The following is a 17,146-nucleotide window of genomic DNA, read 5'->3' as shown; positions in this document are numbered from 1 at the left end:
TGTAATTATTTATATTACTTACAAAAACCAAGTAATAAATTGACTTATTGTTTTGCAAAAGTTTTTATTTTGGTTAAATGCAGATAAAGTGTTAACCATTCCATCACACTCACTCACAATGTTAGGCAACCATTACCACAGTCTAGCTCCAGAGCCTTGTCATGACCTCTGAACCTAAGTAAGCATTCATCCTCCTTTCTCCCCTCTTCCCAGCCTCTGGCAGCCACTAACCCGTTTTCTGTCTCTGTGGATTTGCCAACTCTAGATATTTCATATAAATGGAGTCGTACAGAATGTGTGGCCGTTGGGGTCTGGCTTGCACATAGCATGTTTTCAAAGTAGACTGACCGTGTACATTATGATGTAAGCACTTCACATGGCTTAGCTCACTGATTTCTCACAACCCTATGAGTTAGGTAGTTCCTATTAACAGCCTCATTGTACATACAGTATAAGGAGATCGAGGCACAGAGAGGGTAAGCGGCGTGCTAGAGCGTACACAGTGCATAAATGGTTTTGGTGCCTCCGCTGTACTGCTAGTGTCTGCTCTGTCTGCTCTTGACCTTGATCTTCAGAGATTACATGTATAAGTTTAACCTATGAAGTTGAATTTGAAGGAGAAAAAGACAGAATTAATCTACAGTAAAAGAACAACATATGATGTAGCTCCAGCGGCAGAAACCTCCAGAGATAGCGCTTAAGGGCGGTAGGACAGAATTGGTTGTGGGGGGTGGATTCTGCAGTCAGAGTTCTTGGCTTAATTGGAGTGGTCGCTGTTGTTCAGTCATTAAGTCGTGTCCAACTCTTTGTGACACCATGGACTGTAGCAACCCAGGCTTCCCTGTTCATCACCAACTCCCAGAGCCTGCTCAAACTCGTGTCCATCGAGTCGGTGATGCCATCCAACCATCTCATCCTCTGTTGTCCCCTTCTCCTGCCTTCAATCTTTCCCAGCATCAGGGTCTTTTCTAGTGAATCAGTTCTTCTCATCAGGTGGCCAAAGTATTGGAGCTTCAGCATCAGTCCTTCCAATGAATATTCAGCACTGATTTCCTTTAGGATTGACTGGTTTGATCTCCTTGCAGTCCAAGGGACTCTCAAGAGTCTTCTCCAACACCATAGTTCAAAAGCATCAATTCTTCGGCGCTCAGCTTTCTTTATAGTACAATTCTCACATCCATACATGACCACTGGAAAAACCATAGCTTTGACTAGATGGACCTTTGTTGGCAAAGTAATGTGTCTGCTTTTTAATATGCTGTCTAGATTGGTCATAACTTTTCTTCCAAAGGGGAGCTTACTCAATGCCAGACATGGTTCTGAGCACTTCGTATATGCATCCACAGTTAATTCTCACAAAAACTTTGTAAGGTAGCCAGTGCCGTATTGCACAGATGAAGAAACATGTGCAGGTCGGTTTAATGCCCCACCTGTGGCCTGCCACTAGAGCGTGGTGGGCCTGGCAAGTGTGGCTCCAGCGTCCATCATCTGCATCTTTGTTTTTTTAATCTTAATTTTCTGTGTTTGGTTATAACATACCTTTCCTGAAACACTGAGAACAAAGTAGCCTAGTTGGTTAACTAGGAAGCAAAAAAGGGAAAAATAATGAAAATACGGGTTTTATAAAAAAGAAGTATTATCTTGTCATACCAACTCCGTACTTTAAAGCATGCTATTTATTTTAGAATTTTTAGGAATTATCAATTAAAAAATACCAAATAAAAGTCGTATCATACCTGCAATAATACATCATCACTTCATTTACATTTTGGTGGTATCCCTCCACCTTTTTGCTGTTGCTGCTAAGTTGCTTCAGTCATGTCCGACTCTGTGTGACCCCATAGACTGCAGCCCACCAGGCTCCCCCATCCCTGGGATTCTCCAGGCAAGAACACTGGAGTGGGTTGCCATTTCCTTCTCCAATGCATGAAAGTGAAAAGTGAAAGTGAAGTCGCTCAGTCGTGTCCGACTCTTAGCGACCCCATGGACTGCAGCCCACCAGGCTCTTCCACCCATGGGGTTTTCCAGGCAAGAGGACTGAAGTGGGGTGCCATGGGGTTGCAAAGAGTCGGACACGACTGAGCAACTGAGCAACAAACCCGCTTGTACCCAGTTTACTTGCTTAAGAAGGAAGAGCCAGGGCAAGAGACAGGGGCAAAAACAGTGGTCAGTTTTGCTTCTCAGAGGCCACCGCAGGTCAGAGCTCTGGGGTGGTGGTTGTCACACATGTTAGGTGCAGAAACCAGTATCTGGAACACGGGATCCAGGCAAGAAAGCAGGATTTGAGTAATTCATTGGCAATCACAGCTCTGAATCCAGTGCAGGTTATCTTTATCTCAAATGTTTATCTCAGAGCTTTATAGTTTATCCACATAAGATAGCATGAGAAAGGTGATAAAGACATCTCTATACAGCGTGGCCCAAAGTGAATTTTAAAACCTGTCTTTCTGTCTTCATAGGCATTATGCTGAGTGAAATAAACCTTGTACAAGAGTACCTCTGGATGATTCCATTTCTCTGTCACTCCAGAACTGGCAAAAGTAATCTAGAGAAGAATCAGTTCAGAATGGGTGTTGCTTCCTAGGGAGTGGGGACAGCCAGGAATTGGCCCGGGAGGGGCACCCAGGATCTGGGGAGATTAGAATGTGCGGAATGGCACAGAGGTGTGGCTTGCACAGATGTTTCCATCTGTCAATATGGAGTGGCTCAGATTTGCACATTTAGATGTAAGTAAATGTACCACCACCATCTGTGCAAAAAAAGTGTGAAAAAATTAATGGAGGGAAGAGGGAGGAAGGAGTACAGATGACACTGAATGTTGATCCTTGTTAAACCTGAGTGACAGGTGTTTACTGCCCTCTTCTGTTTACTTCACATGTTTTAATGCACGCTTGCGTGCTGAGTCGCTTCATTTGTGTCCAACTCTTTGCAGCCCCGTGGACTGTAGGCCGCCAGGCTCCTCTGTCCACGGAATTCTCCAGGCAAGAATACTGGAGTGGGTTGCCATGCCCTCCTTCAGGGGATCTTTCCTACCCAGGGATTGAACCTGCCTCTCTTACATCTTGGGCATTGGCAAGCAGGTTCTTTACCACTAACACCACCTGGGAAGCTCACATGTATTGATACTGACCCTGAGAAAGGGTTTTAAAAGTCGGGGCATGCTAGGTAATCTTTGTTGATTCCTACCCCTTCCAGGAATCTGGCCCAGTTGGCGTCCTCTGGGGAAAATGCCCGTCTCGTGGGCATGGGAGTTGGTCCCAGTCGCCCCGGCTGTGGGTCTCCAGGCGTGCTCTCCTTCTGCCTTGTTGGTGGCTGTGGACTTTGGCTTCCTCCCCCTGGCACCTGCCATCTCCCCTGTCCTTTTGTCCCCTGTCCATTTGCTCGGGAGAACAGACCCTCCCCTTCTGTGACTTTGACCTTCCCACTCCACCCACACTTGTGGCTTCTTATCTGGGCCTCCTCCCTTGGCGAGTCCTTCTCAGCCGTGAGTGAGTCCACAAAGCCGCATTCACTTGGGCCTCATTTCCCTTCCGCTGAGGGCTGTAAGGTCCACCGGTGTGCCTTGGCTCAGCCATCAAGATCAAGGATTGGAGGTGCTCGGGCCCCACGTGGCTGTAGAGGAAGACAGGCCGTGTGCTTCCGTTTGCATCTAGAATTGCAAGATGGGCGCAGCCAGTCTGCAGCCCCTGTGGGAGGGAGGGAGAGCGGGATTGGGAAGACACACTCGGGATGTCCAGGAGCTGGGAACAGTCCTGTCTTTTGACCTGGGTGGTGGCTGCATAGTCATGGTCATTTCTGATCATTCCTAGCATTGCACACATGTGACCTGTGCAGTTTTGTCTGTGTGTGTCATGCTCCAATTAAAAAGTAGACTAAAGCTCTGTACAAGGCTTTAAAACACATTCACATAAAGGAGTTTCGATTTTGTAGCTTTCTTGAGCAACTGGAAAGTCTGATAGCATGGTCTGAATTCTCATAGAGCAGCAGTTGACTAGATCTGTGTGGTGACTGCCCCCAATTCACTTGTGAGCACCGTCCAGCAGGAACCTGCTGGAACGGTTGGCACCTGCATAGCCCCACACAGATTTTCCTCCTGCCCCTACAGGAACTGCCTAGGTCCCTGAGACGGTATAAGGGTTGGGGTTCAATGCCTGGTTTAGAGACAGTCTTGGAGAAAAATCTTTTGACACAGATTTGAGGTCTTCTTTTACCTGTGAAATCATTCTAGATGAATTAGTTCTGGTTGAACTAGGAGATGTTGGGGTTAGCTGTGACCAATCCATGGCAGTGAGAGATGATGAGGAGTTGCTGTATTTGTGTGTGTGTGTGTGTGTGTGTGTTTAGTCACTAAGTCATGTCTGATTGTGACCCCATGGACTGTAGCCCGCCAGGCTCCTCTGTCCATGGGATTCTCCAGGCAAGAATTCTGGATTGGATTGCCATGCCCTTCTCCAGGGGATCTGCCTGACCCAGGGATCGAACCCGAGTCTCTTACATTGCAGGTGGATTGTTTACCACAGACCCATCAGGGAATCCCTCTGTGTTTGTGCCTAGGTGTTTAGTTCTGTAGATAATTTCCTGTTTTTGTCTTCTACTTTAAAGTAACATTCCATAATACTACATAGAACTAGTTCATACTTTTTTTTTTTTTTACCATGTTTGATATTCAGTATTTATTGCTTTTAAAAATGCATCTGTGATTGGAACATTTTTACTAGATCATGGGTAAGGAGAGGCTCACTTTCTGTGTGGTGAACTTGCAGCCAAGAGTCTTCTCACCACAGCTCACACTAAACACAGACCACTCACCTTATAATAATCTTGACAATGCCATCCCTGCAAATCCAGACCCAGGGAGTGCCCGTAGGCATCACACCCTCCTTTTCTTCTTCTGAATATGTCATTCTCTGCCTTCTTCTTCCAGGAGACTTTTTTAAGACTACTGACTCACCAAAGGAAAAAGAGAGAAGAATGAAAAATCAAAGGCCACCTGTAACAAGACAGCTTTATTTTATACCCCTCCATCAGGGACATAGATGACGGTGCCTCAGTTGTAGTTTTATGACCCTAACAGTCATGCTCACCAGAGACAAGGTTAAAAGTTTTATGTGCTTTTCCACTCATTAACCTGATTTGAAAATCTTCCACGCACACAGAGCTGAGTAAATTAAGCCCTGGAATTCTGTGCCTCAGCAGTTGGTGTGATCACTAAAAGTGCTAAAGTGGTAGTCGCTCAGTTGTGTCCCACTCTTTGTGACCCCATGGCCTGTAGCATGCCAGGCTTCCCTGCCCCTCACCATCTTCTGGAGCTTGCTCAAGCCAGATTGAAAACTGGTCCTAACTTGAATCTCCCTGTACTATTCGGCTTGGGCTGCCGTAAGCAAAGTACCGTGGTCTCGGTGGCTTGAACAGTAGAAATTTATCTTTCTGTAGTTGCAGAGGCCGGAAGCCCAAGCTTACGGTGCCGGTGGAGTCAGGCCTGTCTCCTGCCTTGTGGGTGGCCGCTCTCTTGCTGCCCCGTCTGCTCCTGTCTTCAGGTGGTCTTTTCTGTATCAGCCTTGGTGTCTGTGTGTGTGACCTCTGTTTATAAGGACACCAGTCAGATAGGATAGGGCACGTGCTAATGAACACATTTTAACTTAATTACCTCTTCTCCAGTTACAGCCAGGTTGGGAAGCATTGCAGGGTTAAGGCTTCAACATATGAATTTGGGGGGACATAGTTCATCTTCTAACTCTCCCCAGTCACTCCGCCTCTGTAAAGCTTATCTTCCACGAGTTGATAGGCCATCTAGAATGAAGCCTGCCGCCACGGGCCTGCCCTAGGGGTGAACCCTGGGGCCACGCCTAGTTAAATCCATCATTTCATTTCTTGCCATCCTCAAACATTCCTACCAGGTAAGACATTTCTGACATCAGTTTCAGCCTAAGCTGAGGACCAGGGCTGGGACTCAGATCCCTGCCACGCCGATCCCAGAGTCCATGCTGTCAGCCACTGCATCATGGGGTGTGTTGCGACACCCAGAACTTTCAGAGCTGTAAAGGGCTCCAAGGAGAGAAGGGGGGCGGTCGTTACAGGTCCCAGGAATTGAAGGATGCAAGGTGGCACCGACCTGCCTTACTCTGCAAATTTAGTCTCGTTCCTAAGTTGCAGGATCGGTGGGGGCAGTCGTCCACCCAAAATTAGTTCTTTCTGTTCATGTTTCTTGGCTGGGTTTCCTGGGAATTCATTGCATATTTATTTATGTGGAGTTATTTGCTTTTAGAATCACATGGATGGGGAATCTGCAATCTGGCTGCAAAAAGTGATTTGGCAATTTATTTTCAGGGCTGCCCTTCTTCCAGCAGCTTGTTTCAAACTCAACCTCTGGCACAAAGGCATCCATCATTTTAATTGCATGTTACTGTTTGGCCAGGCACAAATTTGTTTCATTTTCTTTCCCTTTCTCCTGTGGTTTCTTTCTTCTCCCTCCCCCCCCCCCCACCCTTGTTTCTGATCCACCATTTTAAAAAGCCAAAAATATTTGCCCAAACCAGATACTTTTTATAGCCAACAAGCTTTTAACACTGAAATTTTTGGTATTGCCTATTTGATCTCTAACCTTTCCATAGCAGAAATGCTAGGCTGGTTTTTTTTGTTTCCTATTCAGGTAACATAATGCATTTGTCTCAAGACAGTTCTGAGAAAGAAAATTGTATTGGTCTCAGGGTCAGAAGGCTACTGTTCTATTCTTGGCTTTGCACTGGCTGCCTGGCAACATGACCTATGTCCGGCCTCGTTTTTCCCCATCTGTAAAATGATGAACTTGAATGTATTGATTTCTGAGCCGTCTCTGCGTCTTATTTGGTAACTTGGATGCCTAGTAGAGCCTGTGTGGGGGCCCTGGTCACTGTGGCCAGACACCTTCAAACCCTCAACTTCTTTGCAGTTTGTGAAGTTTTCATTAAGCTTTTATTATGGAAAATTTCAAATATACAAGTGGAGACAATAGTATGATGAAACTGTCTTGTATATAGCACCCATATTTTGTTATTTCTCTGGAATATCTTCAAGCAACTCCGAGACAACTTTGTGTCATTTAACCTGTTAATAGCTAAATGGATGTCTCTCTTTCTACATGTCTACCATCTGTGATCACACTCAACAAAATGAACAGTGAGTCTTCAATGTCGTCTGATGCCGAGTCCTTGTTCGCTTTTCCTCCAGCATCTAAAACTTTTCTGTGGTCAGTGGTTGGCATGTTTGAATCAGGAGCCAACTATAGACAACACATTGCATTTGGTAAATAATGTCTTTTAAGTCTCTTTGAATCCCTAGCCGTCCACTCCCCCACCTACAGTGCAATTTATTGAGTCCTTAATACAGTGTTGGTGAATGTAGAGCAAGGCAGCTTCAGTCATTCCAGCCCTTGATTTTAATATCTTTTTCCTAAACAGTTAGGACCTTCAAAGAGTAGTTTTCAGGTTTGTTTACCTACCCCCCCCTTTTTTTTCAAGACTCAATATATTTATCATTCTAATTCCTTGTCTCCAAGCAGATGATACCTGAGTTAACATCACAGTGTAAGGATTCCTAAGAAACAGTTTTTAAGGTTATGGAAAACTTTTTTGTATACTAAATCTTTTGTGTACACACACATGCCATGCACACGTTATATCTGTGTATTGGCATGGTTTTCTTTCTGATTATTTATTGCGTAACAAATTCCCCCAGTGCTCAGTGGTTTAAAGCATCACCGTTTATCATAGTTCATGGGTTCTGTTGGCCAAGAACCCATTGAGGTGGGGCCAGGCTGAGATTTTCTTTTGCCCCTCATGTCATGGACCAGGTCACACAGGAGGACTTAGTTGCAAGATTGGCTAGTGAGGGCGGTTTGCGATGGCTGTGCTCACACATCTGGCACCTTGGCAGGGATGGCTGGAGGCTGCACTCAGCTGGGACAGTTGACAGGAACATCTGTTCACAGCCTCTTCAGTGTGCTAGTCTTAGGGTAGTTGGATTTTTCACGTGGTGGCCAGCTCTTCCCACAGAGCAAGTGTCCCTAGAGAACTGTCACTCACCTTGGAAATGACAAAATATCACGAATACCATATTCTATTTGGTTGTAGCAGTGCCAGGCTCTTCCAGATGCAGGGGAAAAGGAGAAAGACTTCACAGCCCTGTTTGTAAGTGCCACCAGTTTAAAAAGATCAATGTGAAAATTAGCATGTTAGGTACTTGCCACCTGGGACCTTTCAAGTCCCCCATGTACTTGCTTCTCTATTGATGTAAGATGGAGGGCACCAAGCTGGGAAGCACCTGCCTGAGAGGTAATTCAGGGCAGTCTCCTGCCCCCAATCCCATTCTCCAGAGCTTCATGTGGACTCAGTTGGGTCAAGAGCATTGTGACTGGTTCATGACTCACCTTGCTTAATAATAAAGGTGAGGAGAGTCTCCCAGTCCAGAATTCTAAGAGTAGTTTGTCCAGTGGACCTTGGTGTTAAGGAGGTTGTCTGATATTTTTGTCCCCGTCAGTCAGGATCACATATTAAAATGGGCTTGATAGTGTGTGCTCAGTCGCTAAGTCATGTCTGACTCTTTGGGACTCCATGGACTGTAGCCCACCAGGCTCCTCTGTCCATGGGATTCTCCAGGCAAGAACACTGGAGTGGGTTGCCATGCATTGCTCCAGGGGACCTTCATGACCCAGGGATTGAACCCTGTCTCCTGCATTGGCAGGTGGGTTCTTTACCACTGAACCAGCAGGGAAGCCTGGGCTTGATAGTTCAGTTTAGTCGCTTAGTCGTGTCCAATTCTTTGGGACCCCGTGGACTGCAGCATGCCAGGCCTCCCTGTCTATCACCAACTCCCGGAGTTGACTCAAACTCATGTCCATTGAGTCGGTGATACCATCCAACCATTCTCTGTCATCCCCTTCTCCTCTCGCCTTCAATATTTCCCAGCATGAGGGTCTTTTCAAATGAGTCAGCCCTTCGGATCAAGTGGCCAAAGTATTGGAGTTTCAGGTTCAACAACAGTCCTTCCAGTGAACATTCAGGACTAATTTCCTTTAGGATGCACTGGTCGGATCTCCTTGCAGTCCAAGGGACTCTCAAGAGTCCTGATAGTAGTTACCCCCAAATTAAAGCATATTCAACCTGTGCTGTTTTAGGGTTTCTTACTGAGAGGGGGAGGTGTAATATTTGAAGTGTTGGGTGAAACGAGTTTTCAGGGCTGCCAGGATCAAGTAGCGTTAGTGTCCAGACTTTATTCAGCACTTAGGTGAAGGTCTGCCTTCAACTGACTGCTGAGTCACATGTGGTAGGCATGGTTGGAAGCAGCTATAGGGAGGCAGAAACTGAGGTCATCAGAAGGTGTTAGGTATTCCACGATGATTGCAAGAAGGTTCATAGGATCATGGCTGTTGGGGCTATTTAATTCCTACAGCAGAAACTAATGAGAGCTTTGACTCTCGGCCCAAAGACGGCTTATCAGCCTGGAACAGAGGCTGATCGATAGGCAATAAGGGAGCACAAAGTCTCAGTGTTTTAGATTGATCGCTCCATCCCTGGAAGCCAGTGTGGTGGTGCTGTATGCGGGAACCGTTAAGCCTACCCTCTACCCGCCCAGAGCTCGTGTCCCATGTGGAGAGCCCTGCGCCCCTGGTTGGAAGAGGACCCCATTCACACTGTCTCCTTTCACTGACTCGCAACACCAAAACAACACTTTCTTCTGAGACTGTTCTCACTTCCTTGTTGACCAAAATTAAGGGCAGTGGTATTGGTTGCTTCCTCCGATTTCTAAGAGGTGGTTAGCCAGGCAGGTCAGGAAATTAGTAACACGTACTCTGTTTTACCAGAATTGAATTTCTAGGAGCCGCCCAGACTCTTGGTGTCCCCCACAGAAAGTGTCGTGGCTTCTGGGTTAGTGTTTGTGTGAATCAACTACTTTCCATTCTGCCCCAACTTCCCTTCCTCCAAACAGAATGGGAATTGCCCCCCACCTCCCACCAGGAGGTCTGCTGGTGTTGGACTGGGTGGCTGTGTCTCCCACCTGTAGCCAAGACCACGCATGAAGCACGCTTTCTGCAGCTGTGTGTTGAATTGGGCTTAAGAAATATTTCTTCTTTGCTGGCTGGACACGTTGCATGTGTTTGGAGCCAAACAGGTGAATGAGCCGACTGGAGAAGCAGTGGGATGAGATGGAAGGATCTCTGTCCTAGAACCCAGAAGGCTGGGTTCTGATTCTTGGTCTGCCACTTGTGAGCAATAGGAACTTGGTCATGTTGATCTCTCTGAGTCTCAGGCTTTCTCTGAAAACTGGGGTCATGGAACCTTGGTAAACATGGAAGTCTTCTTCAACTGGGAGGTGGAATTTATAAGCTGGACAGCCTGGCCTTCAATCCAGCAGATTAGGGATCCTCTGCATTGTCTTTGCACCAATAGATTTCAGTTTTGAGTCACCAGATCTTGCTGAGGGCTGAGCTGCTATTTCTCACTCAGGGTGAAATTTCAAGGTAACTTTATTCACTAATTTCAGATATTTGTGTTTACGACATCCTGGTGTAAACAGTGTATATTTCTTTGTGATGACTTGGTAGTGATGGCAGTAGGAACAGAGACCCCTGGCCCCTCTGTGTGCACGTGCAGGTAATAGAGAGCTACTTTCCTACTGAGGTTCAGAGAAAAGTAGCAAGTTATCTAGTTTGGGGGTGAGTATAGGAAGTAATAACTAACCATGAAATTAGCACTTCCTAGAGACAGTTGAAAGATGCCTTGAGGCAGGTACCTTCTGGGAACCAATGGCCAGGAAGACCACTGATGAGAACAGTTAGAGTTCTGAGAGCTGTTTAAACAAGGGGTGATTAAGAACTTGGAAAGGAAGGAGTTGATCTCCAAGAACTAACATGGGTTTACCCAAAATCCCAAAGCCAGGCTAGCCTGTTTTCCTTTAAATGGGATTACTAGATCATGTATTTGTTCAGCTTAGTTCAGTCGCTCAGTCGTCTCTGACTCTGCGATCCCATGGACTGCAGCACGTCAGGCTTCCTGTCCATCACCAACTCCTGGAGCTTGCTCAAATTCATGTCCATCGAGTTGTTGATGCCATCCAACCATCTCATCCTCTGTCATCCCCTTCTCCTCCTACCTTTAATCTTTCCCAGCATCAGGGTCCTTTCCAATGAGCCAGTTCTTTGTATCAGGTGGCCAAAGTATTGGAGTTTCAGCTTCAGCATCAGTCCTTCCAATGCATATTCAGGACTGATCTCCTTTAGAATGGACTGGTTGGATCTCCTTGCAGTCCAAGGGACTCTCGAGAGTCTTCTCCAACACCACAGTTCAAAAGCATCAATTCTAAAGTGCTCAGCTTTCTTTATGGTCCAACTCTCACATCCATACATGACCACTGGAAAGACCACAGCCTTGACTAGACGGACCTTTGTTGGCACTTGTTCAGCATTTGGCAAAAAAGCACATTGTGTTATTCCTGTGGAGATGTGAGAGAAATAAAGTTTGGATGAAAGTGATAATAATTCCTTTGTGTGTATAGGACACTGCAGTTGACAGTGGATGCTTGTTTGCTTTCTTTTTTATTAATGCCGTGACTTAGCAGGGTGGACAGAGTAGAGGAGAGTACCTGTTTTTCAGACGGAGAAGCTGAGACTCGGCGTGGGGGGTTGCCTAAAGTCACAGTCATATCGCTAGAAAAGAAATAGAGCTGGTTTTCCAACCCATCATTTTGGCCTCTAAGAGTCCCAGGGCATGGCTCCACCGTGGTACAACTGTGTGTATTTATAACCGGTTTGAGGCCACCATCAGATGGGCACCTTAATACTTAGAGCTACAGAAAGACTCTACCCCTCCTCCCACCCTCTCCTCCACCTCCACCCTCTGTCCCTTTCTGCTTATCAAGTTTCCATACGTTATAAAACTTAAGATCAATAATTGATAAATGGAATGATAATCTGGGACCACTCGGGGGACTCTTGCTGTGGCCCACAGATGAGGTGATGTGGCCTGAGCCGTAATGGAGAGGAAGGAGAGAGCCTTCTGAAGATGGGTGCAGAGGGACTTAGCCTCTGATGGATGTGGAGCCGGTGGATGGAAGGGAGAGAGCCTCGTGTGCCTTCAAGGCTCCTGAAGTCCTTTCTCTGCCCAGATGGCATGCTTTCCACCACCTCGGATGTGCACGCTTGACTGGCACTCTCACACACGGCTTATTTCCTCCTTTCAAACCTACCTGGGATGCACAGCATTGAATGCTCTGGAGACTAATGAGATTTGGATGGCTGGCCTTCTATCTTCGTTGTTCTTCCAGGACCACTGTTGACTTATTACGTTGCACGTGGGTCAGGCTGCAGTGAGATGTTGCCCATTGCATCTTATCTGAGAGGGTCAGGCTGGTTCATTTATCTGCAGGACAGTTAAGACATCAGCTGTCCAGCAGTCTTCCTTATCGGGACCTTGGCTGGGAACCAGCAGATAGACTAAATTGGAACCTCTGACTGGCCAGCGAAGGTATCACAATGTCCATACCTTTCCCTGCTGGCTGCCTGCCTGGCCCTGTCTTTAGCTGGCAACCCGGTATTCTTATTTCACATGGTTTTAATGTGCATGGTTATTTTTAGCTCCTGTCAGATCAGAAGGAGCTGCTATAGAGAGCCATACCATCTCCAAACCACTAGTTGCTGGTCCTTGTGAAAAGTGATGTGTTGAGATGGGAGGCCGAAAAACTAGGTGATGTGGTGCAAGAACTCGAGGGTAGAGCTCTCTAGATCCTGCTGTGTGTGGGGCAACTCTCCATACGTGTCTTGTAGTTGGATTTCAAGATGGTGCTTAGAACTTTGAAAGATTTTACACTGAGTATATTTTACACTGAGCTTGGGAAGGCATGGAGTACCACTTGGTACTGCGACTTGTGGGCTCGGGTCTTAAGCTTTTTAGGCTGACTTCATTCCCCACGAAGAATCTGTTCTTCTGTAGTTTCCTGTAGTTGCTCCTCCCAGACTTTGTGACCCCAGTGTACCCCACTGCCGGAAGGGTGACTGGCATTTGATGAGCAGTTGATAAACATTTGTTGAATGAGTGAGTGACTTCATCACAGAGAGGGCGACTTAGTTAATGATGAGGCAACAGGATCAGCTTCTAGTCTTGTCACATTAACTGATCTCCTTGTGTCCTCACTCGACAGCACTTAATGTAATAGCCACAAAATCGTGTTTAGGTAAATGGCCTTGGAAGTACAGGACAGTTCCCCAGATGCTTGTTCATGGAAAACTTAATTTGAAAAGATTTTAATGAGTGTATTCTCATTTTTAGGTCTGCTGCTTGGGAAATATCAGTCTGTTTTTTTGTGCTTTAGCTTGGCCCCTCCAGAAGATCCATTTCATGGCCCTAGACCCTACACATCCCCTATCCATCCATCCATCCATCCAGCAGACATTTTTGGTGTACCTGCTGGGTGCCAGCCAGGCCTGTGCTTTGGGGATGGAGAGAAGAAGGGATGGTACCCAGGGGAACTCAGCAGGTCTCTGCCCTTGGGAGTGCTGAGTCTGAAGCAGGAGTAAGATGGGAACATGAGTAGCCGTGGTGCAGTGTGTTAAGTGTGCCTGTAATAAAGGCCTGAGCCTGCTTGTGGGAACCCAATGGAGGGGCCCTTATTGCCTTTGAGGGGGGCGGGGAGAACAGAGTTGTACATGTTGCCGAAGAAGGATATGTTTGGGCGAATAAGCCCAAGATGACAACTTGTGGGCTTCTAGGGGCTGCTCTCAGTAAGGTGTCCTGGCTGGTGGTCAGATGAATTATCTGGAACCTTCTCAGTTTTAAGAGTGGACACACTGCGGGCTGGGAGGAGTGAGAGATGGTTGATTCAAGCACTGTGGTCTTGATCCTCCTGTCTTCAGCCCTGGCACCTCTGTTCCAAGGACCTTTTTATTTGTTCCAGCCCTTATAATTTCATCAGATTCTTTTTAGGCCCAGTAAGGGCCACTGGGAATTCCCTCTTCCAGCAGAAGAGACCTAAGAGTGTACTTGGTTGGGAGGTGAGTGAGGGAAAGTGTTTATAGGTGAGTGAAAATGGTGCATCCTACCCACCAGACTCTGCTGTCTGCCACCTCCATGTCCAGCTGAGTAAGGGTCTACCAGTAAGAGGAGCCCATCTTACATTGGCAGAAGGGACCCACTGCCCCTAGAAAGGTTATTTTCCCAACCACCACCTTGAGCTGCGTCTAAATTGAGTCATTTTAGAAAGACATGAGAAAAATAAAATTTGGAATGATCTAGACAAAGACTTCGGCTAACTCCCCTCATTTTACATTTGCGGAACTGTGCTTTTTTGAGTTCAGACCCGGAGAGTGTTAAAATTGCATACCTGGATGGTAAGCCCTGAATCAAAAGAGAGGGGAGCAGGTTGGATTTGGGGTCAGTTGAGCTTTGGTGGCCCTGTATACCCAGGGGACCATGGCCAGGTCTGATTACCAGCCATGGGGGGAAGTTCAGGGCAGCCATGTGGATTGGCGAGATTATGAATTGCTTTAAGGCTGCAGTTGGTGCATCCAGGACAAGAGGTCTCTTGCTTCCTCGCAGCCCAGTTGTTTCTGCCACATCCTGCTGCTAAAGCTTTACTCTGACTAGTTCTCTCCCACTAGGAAACCCACTAATCAAGCCTTGGCACCGTGCTGATAGGTGTTGCATGGGGCCAGCAGCACTGGAGAGTAATTGGAAAAAATACCTGCAGAGAATGGATTGTTACGGGCAAGGAGGAAGAGTGCCAGGATTGTGATTTTTTTTTACATTGTATTTGTTGCCTGACAACTGCCAAAAGATCAGTGTTAAAGAAAACTTGGGAAATAAGCCACCTATCGTGTCTCCATGCTAACGCAACTGTTGTGATTTTTGCCACTCTCCTGTTTTTATCAAGTAGTCCATGTGCAGTACACACACAGATTTATGTAGCTGGAATCACAGTTTGCTGTTCCCTTGTGCTCTGTTTATTGAACGTTTGTCATAAGGATTTTCCGTAGTTCTGTCTCATCCTCATAATTCTCTTTTGTAACAGCCGAATAATATTCTGATGTGCTGGCGGGCCCCAGTGCCGTGTTCTGTGATTGGAATTTTGATTGTTTCTCCTTTTTGCCCGCCCCCAATCCTACCTTATTTCTCCACTAGATTCATTTACAGAGAATGTCACTGCAGGTCGAGCCTTCTGGAATCTTGTGTTGAATTGTTGCTTTCAGAGGGGTATTTCCGGAAAGGAAGGAGACTGTAATTCATTGATGAAGTTCTTATTTTTTTTTTTAACTTTTTGTTATTGTTTATATATATAACACAAATAGAGCCGTACAAAGGAAACAAAAAGCTACACTTTAATGAACTACTAGGAGGTAGACAGACACCCTGGTACCATCACCCGCATCAAAAGCTGGAGCCCTGCCAGCCAGCCGAAGTTCACAGGTGTTGCCTCCTCCCAGCCCTGTGCCCAGCCCCAAGAGCAGCACCTACCCTGACTTCATTGTAATCACTTCTTTACTGTCTTTCCAAGATTGCTCACCCAAGTGTGCATCCCTGGATACTGCAAGTTAAGCTTGCCTGTTTACAAATGTCTTTTAAATCTCTTTCAATTTGTACGTGTCCTCTTGATCTCTTCTCTTCCCTATATTCCGTTTGCTGAGGAAACTGGGTCATTCGTCCTGAGGAGTTTCTAGAATTTCCCACAGGCTGGATCTTGCCAGTTGTGGTTCTTTGTAGTTTAGAACATTCCTCTGCATTTCCTACAGTTGGATCTAGTAGTTTAACCAGTTGCAAGGTAGATTTCTTTTTTCCCTGTGGAAAGAGAGGTATGGGGAGCAAGATTATACTATACCTTGGGTGGGTGGATGTTTTTCACCTGGTTATCTGTCTCCTATTGCAATGTTAGTAGCCACTGGCATCCAATACTTAGAGCCTGCCATTCATTAGAAGCTACAAAACTGTGATATCACAGTTTTGTTATTCTTTCTTCATTTATTTGTTGGAATACTACTCTAAAGAAAAACTCTGCCTCTCTGCTATTTTTAGTAGTTTATTTATAGAGATTCACATACCATACATTCACCTATCTGAAACATACAAATTTAGTGGGTTTTAGTATATTCATCGGAGAAGACAATAGCAACCCACTCTAGTACTCTTGCCTGGAAAATCCCATGGATGGAGGAGCCTGGTAGGCTGCAGTCCATGGGGTCGCTAAGAGTCGGGACAACTGACTGTTGTCATCTTAGCTGTCACCCCATACACCTGGCAGTCCTAAGCAGTTACTAATTATCAATCTAATTTCTGTCTCTAGACTTACTATTCTGGACGTCTCAAATAATATGTGGTCACTTGTAACTTATAACCAGGCTCTTTCACTTAGTATAATGTTTTCAGAGTCCATCAACGTTGTAGCATGTATCAGAACTTTATTCCTTTTTATGGCCAAATAGTATTTCATTATATGGATATGCTACATTTTGTTTATCCATTCATCAAGTGATAGACATTCGGGTTGTTTCCACTTTGGGGCTATTATGGATAATGCTGCTGTAAACATTTTTGTACCAGTTTCTGTGTGAGCATAATGTTTTCATTTTTCCTTGGATATTTACCTAAAAGTGGAATTGCTGGGTCACATGGTAACTCTGTGTTTAACTGTTTAAGAAGTTGCCAGGCTTCTTTTCTAAATTAGCTACAAGATTTGACATTCCCATCAGCAATGTAAGAGGGTTCCAGTTTCTCCAGCGTTGGTGATCTCTCTTCTTTTGTTATAGCCCTCCGAGTGGGTATGGAGTGTCTAACTGTGGTTGTGACTTGCACTTCCCTGATGACTAATGATGTTGAGCATCTTTTGATATGCCTGTTGGCTATTCATCTTAGGTGAACCATCTCTCTATCTCTATATATGTGTGTGTGCTCTGTCACTCAGTCAGGTCTGATTCTTTGAGACCCCCTTGTAGCCCACCAGGCTCCTCTGTCCATGGGATTCCCCAGGCAATAGTACTGGAGTGGATTGCCATTTCCTTCTCCAGGGGATCTTCCTGACTCAGGGGTCGAACCCCCATCTCCTGCACTGCAGGCGGCTTCTTTACCACTGTGCCGCCCGGGAAGCCCTCATCTCTATATATCCTTGACCTGTGTTTAAATTGAGTATT

At 46.0% G+C, this 17,146-nt stretch overlaps 1 protein-coding gene across 42 annotated transcripts in view; it reads left to right on the top strand.

Annotated features, from left to right (window-relative positions):
- EPB41L4B (erythrocyte membrane protein band 4.1 like 4B) overlaps positions 1-17,146 on the top strand; it is a 139,058-nt gene that overhangs the window by 15,973 nt on the left and 105,939 nt on the right. The window lies entirely within an intron of this gene.

This window comes from Bos grunniens, chromosome 8 (genome assembly GCF_055505025.1).
Source record: "Bos grunniens cultivar Pamir isolate PY7600 chromosome 8, Bosgru_T2T1.0, whole genome shotgun sequence".
Lineage (NCBI taxonomy): Eukaryota > Metazoa > Chordata > Mammalia > Artiodactyla > Bovidae > Bos > Bos grunniens.
This window is presented reverse-complemented; position numbering and strand designations above follow the sequence as displayed.